The sequence below is a fragment of the Melospiza georgiana genome, chromosome 6 (assembly GCF_028018845.1).
Source record: "Melospiza georgiana isolate bMelGeo1 chromosome 6, bMelGeo1.pri, whole genome shotgun sequence".
NCBI classification, from domain to species: Eukaryota; Metazoa; Chordata; class Aves; order Passeriformes; family Passerellidae; genus Melospiza; species Melospiza georgiana.
Window position 1 is genome coordinate 36,247,380 of NC_080435.1, and position 12,855 is coordinate 36,260,234.

The window sequence follows — 12,855 nt, forward strand, 5'->3', positions numbered from 1 at the left end:
TGTAATCATCTGCTTCATACACTCGGTAAGGCACTTCGGTGAAAAGTCCCTGAGCTCTGCCTAGTGTCTTGCTCTGGAGCAGGAGGAGAATTCAGCTGTCATTGCAGTAGCATCCTTGCTTTCCTCTTCTCCTGTTGTCCTCCAACACCGATAAGTGGGAGTCTTTGTAATATATTTGTAAGTTGAAGGACAAACACAGGACACATAATACACACAAGAAGCAGGTCCTTCTCTCCCATTGGATAAGAAATTTCCTTCTTTTTCCTTGAGGTTTTTTTCCATGAGAATAACCACAGGGAAATATTATATCTGTGCCCAGTCATTGTCAGTACAAATTTGGTAGCTATATATCAGCACAATAACTTTTAATTTTTGTAGTATTTTTTTAAAAGAAAATATGCTGAAAACATTCTGATCTTCACATAATTTCAACATAATTTCTCAAAATAGATTTTTTTCCTTATTTTTTCTTTTTTTTTTTTTTACCCCAAGAAAATGTTGAAAATAATTATGCCAAATTTTAGATTTGTCTTAAATTCTTCTAACTTTTTTCAAGGCAACAATATGGTCTACGTGTAACTATTTGACTATGTTTATTTTTAAGAAGCTTGTTTTATTACAGAAGGATGTTTTTACAAACTAGAGTGCTTATGGTTTTTTTTATATTTTTTATAATTAAAATAAAATATATAAGTTTTGTACTTCGTGTTTGCACTAATACTGCGGAACAAAAGGAAATGGGTATAAATACGTATAAAATATTTCAAGTTATAGAGTTTTTTTATACACTTGGATCACAGAGCAAAAATCCTTCTTAAAGTGCACCCTATTTCCTAAATTAACATTAAAAGAACACATTGGGTGTAAAACGCTTTTCCATTGGATAGATTCAGAAAAGGGTGCCTTGAGGAAAATTGTGTTGTGTTCTAAAGACACCCTGGAAAGCCACCTTCAACTGCTGAGCTGCTGCCTTAGACACAAAGTCTTAAATTGAGTTTCATGGACACAACAGGTATGAATTCCTGCCTCTACTAAGGAGCTATAATTTCATCTGATGTACATGCAGACTGACTCTGCTCAGTTTTTCTTGAAATCAGAGTACTTAGCAAGCTATTTATCATCTATTTAAGAAACTTCAAAACTTTTGAAGCAGAATTTCCTGCTCACAGCAAAGTAAATACCTTTGAAGCCATACTGACTAATAATTAATCTGATAGACCACTGAGTTAGAGAAAATTCTAGACAAGAGTTTGTGAGTACTGTAACTATCCTGCAAGAATGCCCACCTACTTAAAACTCTATAAGCAAACTAAAACAATTTTTAAAGGCATTCCTTCCTGTAATAAGTAAAATTTATTGCATTAAGATTGTTATTAGGAATATTTTCATTATTGGGTTGGTTAACTTGTACAATAAAAATGCCTCCAATACCCAGAATCTGAACCTTCCCACCTAAACTAAACTAGGACTTTTTAAACTGAAAATAAATAAGAAAGCACTAGCTTTCTCACTTACTCTGGAGTAGATCCAACTGCTTTGTATTGATATAGAAAACACAGCAAAGAGTTAATAGAAAAAGAATTGCCCATTAATAAAAATAATTTAATTGGACTTTTAAGATGTCTTTGAAAAAATACTTCACAGGAGATTATTAAGGAAACAGGAGCTACAGAATAAATTATAAAAGTTCTGTTTCATATTAGAAAATGTCTCAGAGATAGGAAAACAAAGACTAGATATAAGTGTTCATTTTCAACATGGAAGAAGGTTAATAAAGAGATGCCCCTGTATTATTTCTAACAGTAGTGGTACTTGACACATTTATTACACACTTATTAATGTTCTCAAGTAAAGGATAAAAAGAAAGACAGACTGAAATCTCTTTCTGAAAATTGTGTAGGTCAAGAATTAAAAAATCAACAAAGTATTTCATGCAGAAACAAGACAGGTGAATGTTGGATTTGGCTACTTTACATTAACTTATCCATATTGGCGCCTCCTACATCAACATAGATCACTAAGGAAAAAATAGTTTAATGCTGGGCAATATATTTAAGGAACATTTTATATGCAATGTATTTAATTCTTCAATGAATCTAGGAAAAAAATTAAAACACAAAGCATAAAAAATGTTAATTTTTATTGAAAAACAATAGAATACTGAAAATATGTTACTACATTTTTGTGGATTTCTTGTTTGCCATTAGAAAAACTCTAGAGATGATACAAAAGGACATGAAGACAAGATATGGGGGATGACTTAACAGTTAGAGCCATAATTTTGTGATGTAAATGATACAGGAATTTTGTTGTAAAATTATTGTAAATAATGGACAAGTAGACTGAATCATAATAATAATTCATATTAAAAATTTCACCCAACAAAGCAAAAAAGGCAACAAATTCAAAAATGATGCCAAAAAATTATTTTTTTATTCACACACTAACATACATACATACATCTAAATTGACTATTGTTACATTGCACTGGTTATCATGATTAGGCCATAAAAACAATTATAAACTCTTTCAGTTCCACTGGAAAGATTTTCACAGAGCACTAAAAAATCTTTTTAAGAGGATAATGAACTCGTGGAACGTGTGCCTGTGGAGACTGTGGAATCTCCATCACTGGTCCTTGTACAAGCATCTGTCAAAAATATCCCACTGTTCTTCTCTGCAGGTGTAAGAAAATTAAATGACATTCTGAGTTTTCCTCCAGCTGTATCCTAAAATTAATTTGGTTTGCTCTTTTAGCACCATAAACCAAACAAAACAAGAAACAAAAAATCTCTTGGAGTCAACAACCATAGACATTTTTAGTGCAGTAGAATCAAGATACACAGGGAGCACTCTTAAAATAATCAGATAATAGTTTATTAAAGCTCAGGAAAAAAAAATTAAAATCCTGGGAGTTAGGCAATTAACTGTATTTGACTAAAAAATCTGAGAAATAGAAGATGTTTCAGGAGAAAAGCCACTTTATATGTTTATTAATTAGTTATTGCAAAAGTATTTAATTAAATATTTCTCACTATCTCAGTAAACTTCATCTTATTATATCCACTAAAGAGACAGAAATAAGTTTTATAAATAGAAAAAAATCCAGTGTAATTCAGTGAGAATTTCTTTGGCAAATAGAATGAAGTAAATGTCCCTGCAATGCAGAGGTATTCTTATTTTTTATCATCAGACAAATTTTTTTATTAATACTGAAAATCTTTAAACAAGCACTTCACACATGCAGTCAACAGCATTCCATTTTAAACATACTTCTATGTGAAATTTCACATTTACTCTTTGCAAATATTCAAGAAAGTATGAATTTTAATTAAGGTCAAAATGTTGCCTTTTCCATCACTGAAGACACTGTAGTAGATATTTTTGGATCTGAAATCTCAAGTTATTTTTGAAAAGCTGCAATGATTCAGCTTGAATTTCTATTTTCATGTTTGCCTGAAGGGCTTCTGGGTATTCTTAATATAGATAATTCATAGGTTTTGTTTTCTGGGTGTCCTTTCAGTTACTCATGAGGGTTCACCTATTTTGAGAACTTATGGTCATCTGTGTTAACACTAAAGTCCAAGTGAAGGTGAGTAGCATGAATAGTTGCATCTCAGAAGGGCTGGCTGAAAGTCCAAAACTGGGATACCAAACCAAATCTTGAAATGGAAATAATTTTTCCCAGTTTTTGTCTTGCTCAGATTTGTTGAACATGGGTGTAGTAAATAGCTGAATAGATTACTATGAACCAAAATGTATTTTTAAATAACTCCCCAGAAAGAGAAAAGAAGCTGTTGGAAAAACAGTAAAAAAAAACAACCTTCTTTTTTTCCTGGAATAGCTCATTACAGAAATCTTTGGTTATGTGAGGAATTAAATCTTGCTATTTGTAATTTATTTGTTTTACAGTGAAATTGTATTTTCTCAATTGGTGTTTATTTTCTTTTTTCTTCTACTATAAACATATATCACAGGAAATTAGGTGCAAATGCTGAAATTTTTGATATAAGGACCCTAAAATAGAGGAAGATGAGCCCATACTCAAGCAACTGAATATATTACTTAATTTTCAGAAGGAAAAAGACTTGTTTTCTGACTAACACATTATACAATAGCAGGAAATAAAAGCTTTCAAATGTAGAAAGTTCAGATTCTTCTGGATCAAAATCTTCTCTAGAGAACTACCACTGAAGTCAATGGACTTATGCCAAGGTTGAATTTGACCCAATATTATTTTCAAACTGAGATTAGAGAACAAGTGAACCAGCAAAAGACAATTAAGTCAGTGATGCACTTACTATCTTGAGTACGCAAGCAATCTGAAAGCCAGCATAATGCAGTTCTTATTCACCAGGCATGCAAATAAATCAACTTTAATGTCAATAAAGTCAGTAATGACAGATTTTATCACTAAGTTATAACTAAGCAATAATGATTGGGAAAAAAGGCAAGTAGCTCACAGCAACTGAAGTGATTTTTTATTTTGTCCTAGGTGAAGCCAAGGGTAACTGAAAAGACTGGCCTTTACTCCCTCTATTATTATCTGCAAATCATTCTTGTCATGTTAGAAGGCAGATCATTTTTTCTTCCCAAGTATTACTCACTGTTGTGGTGTGATTCACACTATGACCTCCTTCAGAGGTGCTGCAGTCCTCTTCCAATTAGTCTCTGCATATTAGTGAGGTGCAGTTTAATTTCAAGGGGGTCAGGACAAAAATACATTTTTATTTATTCTGTAAATATAGTCAGTGATTTAATTCATCCATCAGCAGATACCAGAGAACAAATCATTATGATTTAGCACTTTACAAGGAGTAGCCCTATGCTGAATACTGTTGGACATATACAGCATTGCATTTGTGGTGACTGCACTTCAGTGAGAAATAAAATAAATGTTAGAGATTATAAAGGCTTTATTTCAAAAGTTTTTAAACTATTTGATTAAAGGGCATAATAAAAACTCCAGATATTGTTTTTCTTGTTGTGTAGAAGGAGGAACTCGGTATGTAAATAATTTTAAAACAGTATTATATTAAGTAGGCAGATGATTAATTGAAACTCACATAGACCTTTTAAAAGCAAACAAATTTTTCAAGTCTTTATGGTGTGGTTTATATGAGTGGGTACAATCATTTTCCTGTCTCTGTATCTTAACCAAAATGTTACGCATTTTTGCTATGCATGTAGCTCTTCTCCCCATGGGATATGTTTAACAATGGTCAATTACTATGATTCAGTAGTTTTGGCTGACATTCAGCAAATGTCTGAGCAGCTAATAACGCATTTAGTTCTGTTAGTCCACCCATCTGTCCATCACATCTGCCTGTCCTCATAAAGGCTGTCATAAAGCAGCATAGCATTCCTCTAACATCCTCTCAGTATTCACTTGCTTTCCAAATGCCTGGAAGGTAAACAATGTGTGCTCACAATTATATCTTTTCATAAGCTAAAGATAAATATACACTTCCTTATAAATGAGCAACAAACAAAACATTTCTTTTATTATTTTATTAGAGGCACTTTAATCCATCAAATTTATACGGTTGTTAGTCTACAATCAAAATAGTTTGAAAACATGAGAATACAACTTTCTCTTGTCCATAAAAATTTTACAACTAGTTACCAGTAAAATAATATCCAAAAGCACTGATTCAAGAAAAATAACAATTATTAAGCTTGGCATTTGGTATCTATTTTGGACTTCCCATTGTGGATGTCTGTTAAAGTCCTGTGATGGCTACAGGACTGTACAGGCTCCTGACTGCTTCTACAAACTATTTTAGCACCTGTGTAGCTTTTTCCACATGGGAAAGTCACAGGGATATGGCTCATAAAAACAAAGATGCTGTTTGGTGTGTATCCTTGTTCATCCTACATTTGGCATTTTGATCATTAATCCTACAGGTTCAAATTCATCTCCTACTGCACACCAGTAGGAAAATTCTGACTACTAATCCCAATTCAACTGATTTTTAATTACTTTGTTAGTTTTTAAATAGGTTGAAAAGATAATAATAATATTGTGAGACTAATTTATGCTAAGAGGTTTTCTTCTCATTCTTACTTTTTTCCTTTGTGCTCATGACTGGCCAGCCTGGACAATAGTTCATTCAAGTTCAGAGACGTTCTCCATTTCTCTTCATTATTGAAACCTCTTGGTTTAGATTTAGCCTTAGAGTAAAATACAAGTGTTATCACTACATGTAAAATTTGTAGATTTGATTGGAATAGAGAAAACACAGAACTGTCAGCATTTGATGAAAAGAGCGTCAAAAGAACTGAGGAGATGAAGAAAATATAATCTATACCTGAGTAGACCTTGTTACATTCCCTTCTAGAGTGTGCAAAGGATTACAAAAGCTTAGTTAAGGTACTTGACCTAATTATACAGACCCCCTCAGTTTGTAAAGCTAGACAGGGGAAAAAACCTCCAGGCCATAAAAGGAGGTGTATACATCTATGAGGCTGAGCAGCAGTACTGCCTATCCCAGGTGCAGCTAGAGTGAGGAACACCATGTGGAGAGTGGCAGGCATCCACAACGGTGGGTCAGCAATTAGGCAGAAGCCATCCCTTACTATTACTAGTAGTTCTTTAGTAACTACTCCGCTCCACTCTCTCTGTCATTCTTTAATTTGTTTTTGTTTCCCTTTGGCTGAAATGTAGCTTGCTATTAGCAGTTTTGTTAAAGGAGTTGAAAAAACCATGACTGTTTCTTTATATCCAAACTTATTCCTAATGACTGCAACAAATTTGAGCAATGATAACCACGATTTTTTGTTGGGGTGCTCTCATTCTAGCATGAAGCAATTCTTACAATGTGCCATTTTCAAACACAGATTTGGCATCCTGAAAAAGTCTTCAAGGAAGCCAGACTTTATTGTTTGCACCATTCCAAGGGCAATTTTTGTTTTTCCCCTCATTTACAGAAGAAACCATTTAAAGGAGAAAGAGGAGCAGCTTCAGAGAAGACATGAGCTAAGGAGCTGACAGCATGAGTTCTGCTTGATAACAGCAGCAGCACTGGTGAAAGTCCAGACTTTGAATCCTTCTAATATGTGTTGGGTATTGAATGTCAGATTTAGTAAACTGGCCCTGGAAATGAAAGCTGGTATGTCCTGTACTCCTTTTTGACAGTTGGGAAATGAGAACATTGGGAAGAGGGAAGCAGGCAGTGAGCTCAGCATGGTTCAGTTGTCATGTTGGTCACCATAAGAAGACAGATGAATGGCTGCACATTTTACATTGGTCTTCCAAATATACCAGCTATCATCAAACCAGTAATAAGCTCCTGAAAGTAAAAAAGTGTTATGCACATTTATTCAGTTTGAAAAACAAATATTTTCTAACTACTTGGAAAGTTTTCTGTCACTTTCAGCCAGCAGCTAAAAAGAACAAATAAATGTATCATGCAGATATTTTTATCTAAAGAAAAAAAAATGATAATCAAACCAGCACATATCAGCTATTTTAATATGCCTTTTCTTTAGGATATTTTTCTCTTTCGCTTAGTTAATGGGTTATCTGGAAATATTCTGAGTGCTTTTGCCTTAAGAAGGTAAGGTTTAATGTCTGCAGGAGTAGGGCACATTAAATAACCTTTTCATTAGTATATGAACATTGTAACTTCTGACTACAATCCAATTAGAGTGTTACTTTATTATTTTTATGTAAAGGAAGAAATAAATGTAAATGTAAATACATAAAATTATGTCTATAAATAAAACAAAAATTTCAAATAATGTAACAATGAACATATATAATCACATATACTTACATTTAAAAAAATTATGTATGTGTAAGCTATTAAATATATGTATATATAAATAATTGCCCACAAAGAATATTTATTATCTGCATATTATCATCCAGTCATCCAGAAAAGAGTCTGGATGACTTGGCTCTCCTTTCAATTGAAAATCAGTTACTTTATTTAAAATGTTACACTTCTTTTTCAGAGCAATGGAAGGCTTTGCTGAGCCTTTTATATGACACATGACAGAGAGGCTATTTTTCTCAGGTCACGCTCAGAGGGATATCTGGATCCACTGGAGTCAAAGTGCAAAGCACAAATACAAAAACACCCTTTTGCATCAACTACTTTCTCTTCTCTTTTTGTCCTTCTTTATTCAGATGGAGCTGCTTGTTCAGTCTTCCAAGTTCAGTCATGCTGTTTGATTTTCCTTTTGAAGAAGAAAAAGACTCTGGCACCAGAATCACTGGTATTTTTTATGCTGATGTAAATGAGGGTAGAAGGCAGTTTAAACATCTAGTCAGGGCATTTCCCTGAATAGGAGCAACTTGGGGTGACACAGAACTGCCAAAATGTAACAATTCCCTGCCCTTCATCTCTCACATGATGAGTGGGCGCAGTGAGGAGGACATGATCAAAGCATTCAGCCCTCACTGATCACCCACAGAAATCTGTGTTTAAAAAAAGGGATCCTGAGCCACCATATTTAATTTCAAGAACCAAGGTGAGGGTAAGGCAGCTCTCTTTGGTGGTTTTTCTTATTTGACAAGAAGATTTTACTTCTTTCTTAATAAATGTTAGGATTAACCTACAATGGCTACTAGCTAGAACCACTTGATCGTACGCACTGTGCCCTCTTTGCATACCGCCATTGATTCCAAAATTCTTGTAATTTCAAACAGTTTTTCCAATTTTGGATTGTTTGAAAAATTGTCATGGTTTGACCCGGAAACAGGATTTCTGGGATGCTGTAGATAGGGCCAATGGGTGCTCAGATTTGAATATTGCCATCTGGCCCAACCACTGGGCATTGGATCCACCTCTGAGAACACAGGGTAAAAGCAGGGCTCTCCCCTGGCAGTCTCTCTTTGGATTTCTGGCGGGAAGGAGTTGGGTCTCTCCCCCGGCCCAGTTGCTGGCTGGGCGGGGGGAGGGGAAAAGCCATGCGGCCCGGCCCGGGAGAGGTAGGCCTGGCCCCCCCAAGGGTGGAAGGAAGAAGTAAAGAAATGCCGGGAAGCAATGGGCAGCCTGTTCCCCCCCCCTTGGAGACAGACAGAGAGAGAGAGTGCAGCCTGTGTTTGTGGCCGTTATCTTGAAATTTAGTAAACATGTGCTGGCAGCAGGCAGCCCGGCTGAGGAGATGGGGGGGCGTGCAGCCAGGAGTCCAGCCGCTTGGAGGAGTTTTTAACCCTTCTTGGACAATGAAAACCTTACAGAACATTAACCCTTCCTAGATGAGTGATGAAGGTCTGGACCAGAGGGAGAGAGAGTGAGAGATGTTGGAAGAATGGAGAAGAGGGAGTGGCATTTTATGCTGGACTCTTTTGTGTAGCCATGGACAGAGCCATGTTTCCGTGTGATACAGAGACTGAGTCCAGGGGGAGAAATGTCCCAGAGCCAAAGAAGATTCAGTGTGAGTACCCCTTGGCCCCAGGGGGTATATAAAATATGGGGGGGACAGATGTCCCAAAGGTGAGATGCTGTGCTTTTCTGGAACTGGACAAAGCATCCTTAAAAAGACAACCCTGGAAGCAGCCCTGATTCTTGTTCGGTGGTGAGAGCACCGGAACAAGGATGGAAAAGGCCACCACGACACATGGAAGGACTCCCTCTCCTCTTGAGGAACTGAAAGTTGAGCATTCTAAAGGGTGGTGCTGGACCCAGAACTGGTGATTTTGGAGGATGTATTGTATTGGGAATTTAGGGGGGAGGAGGAGGAGAGTGTTTTTGTAAGGTTTTCATTTTCCTTGTGTTTTCATTTTTTTCTTTTGTGTGTAGTTTAGTAATTGTTTTTGTAGTTTAGTTAATAAACTTTTCTTTTTATTCAAGTGAGAGCCTGCTTTGTTTATTCCTGGTCAAAATCTCACAGCAGACAACAGAGAAGGTGTATTTTTATGGGGGCTCTGGCTTTGCCAGGCCTAAACCATGACAAAAATGCATTTAATTTCATCAGTCATGGACATGTCAGCTCTGCTTCCTTGTTGTCATCTAACTAAAAACACAAAAGGTCATGTACTTCATACAGAGTGGGACCTGGGTGGCTGTTCTATTCTTAGTAAAAAATTTATAATTACAACATTTCAAAAAGAAAAAAATATCCATAAAAGCACATTAAAATACTGAGTAAATTTTATATATATTTTTCTTTAAATGTGTCAGTCCCCACATACTTGAAAAGAAACTCAAACACATTACATTACATCACCACTCTCAGTATTGCCTTTGCAATCTTCATCAACATCTACAGCCTCCAAGTACAAACACAAGATCTCCCAAACACTCTCACTAAGGAAACTTAATTCCTCAGAGGGATTATGTTTGCATTGTCTGTTTCACCTGGAAAGTAGTCAGAAATATGCTGATGGCTGGCACTATAGAGGGGGGAAAAAAGTAGAGAATTTGTTATGCATTAAATTTTGAGTTTGATTTTGTAAAGATAAGAACTACAGTTTTGTAGAGGAAGGATGGAAGGGAGGGAGGGAGGGAGGGAGGGAGGGTTGCAGTTTTTCCTAGGAAATTATAGTTCATTTTCCTACTTCATGCCATCTAGAACACATGGTTGGGTAGCTCATGGTTAGGTTTTAGATTAACCATGGCTTGCAGATATTTGAACCCATTTGCAGACTTCTAACCAGGTACATTGTAGATGGTCATCAATGGACTATTATTACCTCTTCTCTCATTCTGGAATGTGCTTCATGACTGTAACAGCATGGACCATAAAAAAAATAGCTACTGGATTTTATCCTGTGCCTACTAAAAATAACTAAAAAAAATTTTTGCTGTTGAAATCCGTTGCCGATAAAATTTGAGACTTTTAAATTTCTTTAAAACTTTATTTTGAAGTATTTGGGATGTTCTTATGCAAATAATATACTAAAACTATCCAACAAGTTGTCTAACTGTTGGAAAACACTGAATATCTTAAGGCAGCACAATATTTTCTGATCTTTTTCATATTTTGATCATATATTGTCATCTTTATCTTGCAGCAGTTGTTCACTCTTGAAGAACATATTGAATAGACAAATATTTCTGGGGATTTTTTCCTTGTTTGAGGCTAACAATCAAGAAGCTTCATTCAAGAAGCTTCATTTGTATTTAAGTTACCTAACAGCAGTCTCAGAGAGGTCTTTGACAGCTGTAAAGGTGGAACATTTGCCTAACATTAGACATGAACCTGCCTGATTTCAGGCTGGACAGGGTAATTTCTTGCAGTAGCTGGGAGGGGGCATGGCCAGGGTCCAGGTGTTATTCTATAGCACCTTATATCATTGCAGGTGTGGGAGGGAAGGGTCTCTGGCTTCCACAGGGAAGGGTGTTCCTTCTGAGTGGAACAGCCTGGGATTTTATTTTATGTGTTAATTTTTTCTTTGCTTTATAGCTCTTGTTATCATTATTGTTGCTGTTACTCTTTTTTCTTATGTCATTGCTTTTTCAAGTAAATAATTGTTATCTCAAGCCCTGATTTATGCTTTCTGTGTCTCCTGTTAGAGGTAGAGATGGGAGTGACCGGGGGTCTTTTTAGTGGGAGTGCTAAACTGGAGAATATCATTCCTAACTGTTGACAGTATTGCACACACTTTTTGAAGATTGTAATAAGTAAGATTTTTGAAAATATTACTTTCCTTGTTATTGAAGATTCTATTATTATTTATGTGGACCTGAACAACACATCAATTTGTTTGCATTTTAAAAATAGTTATTCCATTAAATTAGAAATAAAAAACAAGCCAAAAACAGACCACTTGGCATTTCAAACTCATTTGTTATTTTATTTCTGTAATGTTTGCTGATTATGATAATTGATCACTCCAAAATTTCAAAGATATAATTAATTGGTAAAAGTTAGTTGCCTTTTATGTGAAATATTTTAATTAACAAAGAACATTTAAATAAATTACCATAATATTGAAGGTCACACAAATATTAACTGCAGTTGTGCTCACTGTTGCATAGTTACATATTTCTATATAAAGATAGAATTAATTTTATTAAAATGAGAATAATATATTTCTTTTTTTGGAGTTTCACTTAGAGCACCCCATTCTCCTTGGCCTTTTAGCTGAGATTAAATCTAATGTCAGTTTAATACTATATATGGCACTGTAACTTAATCTACTTTGTACATTGGCAAAGCTGGAGAAATAACATCATTAGGTCTTTCCTTTCTTCAAATACTGTAACTATTCTTTTCTGCAAAATCAAGCAACTGTGATAGGAAAGTGACCTACCAAAAATTAACACAATGACTGCTGAAATGTATTGCACTCAATAACACTAAAACAGATCTTTTTCTGCCATCATTTTCTTATATAATTTGTGGGATTTCACCCAGTGCTTTCTTGGGCATCTGGTAATAAAGCATCTTCAGGCAGACTAAAGGGAGAATTTTGTATTTTCCATTTCCCTGGTGGTGGCTGAGTTGTCACTGTTGGCAGCTGAAAAGATGTAAGGAGGATTACTTTCTTCTTCACTGTATATTTAAATGAAAACATAGTTGTTATAGTAATTTGCATGGAGCTGAACCATCAAGTCAAACATCCTTTTAGAAAGTTTTCTCTCATGAAATTTAGGAAAAGCATTAATTTTAGAATTCCTAAATCAAAACGACAAAATGATGTATAGTAAAAGAAAAAGACTAGAGATCTTTTTTGTCTAACATCTACTCTATGCATATTAAATAGTAGACTTCCAAATCAAGATTAGAATCAATTTCAACTGAAGTTGTGACCTTCTGTAGCTGAAGAAAAAAGTGTTAGGTTGATGACAAGATTAATGATATTTACATGGCAAATGACAAAACTAAAGCTAGAGTACTGATTAAGGATAATTAGTCAGTGTAATGCCATTTTGAACCTCTGCAAAATTGTATAAAATC